Source organism: Limulus polyphemus, unplaced genomic scaffold (assembly GCF_000517525.1).
Source record: "Limulus polyphemus unplaced genomic scaffold, Limulus_polyphemus-2.1.2 Scaffold5669, whole genome shotgun sequence".
In the NCBI taxonomy this organism is placed as follows: domain Eukaryota; kingdom Metazoa; phylum Arthropoda; class Merostomata; order Xiphosura; family Limulidae; genus Limulus; species Limulus polyphemus.
Window position 1 is genome coordinate 47,166 of NW_013671279.1, and position 706 is coordinate 47,871.

The window sequence follows — 706 nt, forward strand, 5'->3', positions numbered from 1 at the left end:
GTGGGATTGACCGTCACATTATAACGCCCCACGGCTGAAAAGGGCGAGCATGTTTGGTCTGACGGGAATTCGAACCCGCGACCCGCAGATTGCGAGTCGAGCGCTATAACCACCTGGCCATGCCGGGCCCCGAACACAACATACTAGGCATGTTCCCTCAGCCCAGGACATAATATACTAGGCATGTTCCCTCAGTCCAGGACATAATATACTAGGCATGTTCACAAATAATAAAAACCTTGTCGTGCCCCTGGACGTAAATAACCCATTACTCAGAACTAGCCATTTTCCCAAATAATAATAACCTCGTCGTGCCCCTGGACGTAATTAACCCATTACTCAGAACTAGCCATTTTCCCAAATAATAATAATCTCGTCGTGCCCCTGGAAGCAGGTAAGTTATTATACACGTAATGTGCAGGATTATAATAAATGAAAAATCAAATGATTTTAAAGCAATACTTTGTTGTACGTTAATTGTGGGTTTGTGAGACATGGCAGCTTGTTGGAGGGGTGGTCTGACAAGAGAAGAAATGTTTCGGATGTTCGTGCAAAGCCGCACATAGGCTACATGTGATGGCCATACCTAATTCTAAACTACAGGAAAGGCAGCTAGTCAAGAGCACCCATCGCCAAATCTTGGGCTACTCTAATCGAATAGTGAGAGTTGACCATCACTCTCTTGGTGGATCTAGAGCTTGGGCTA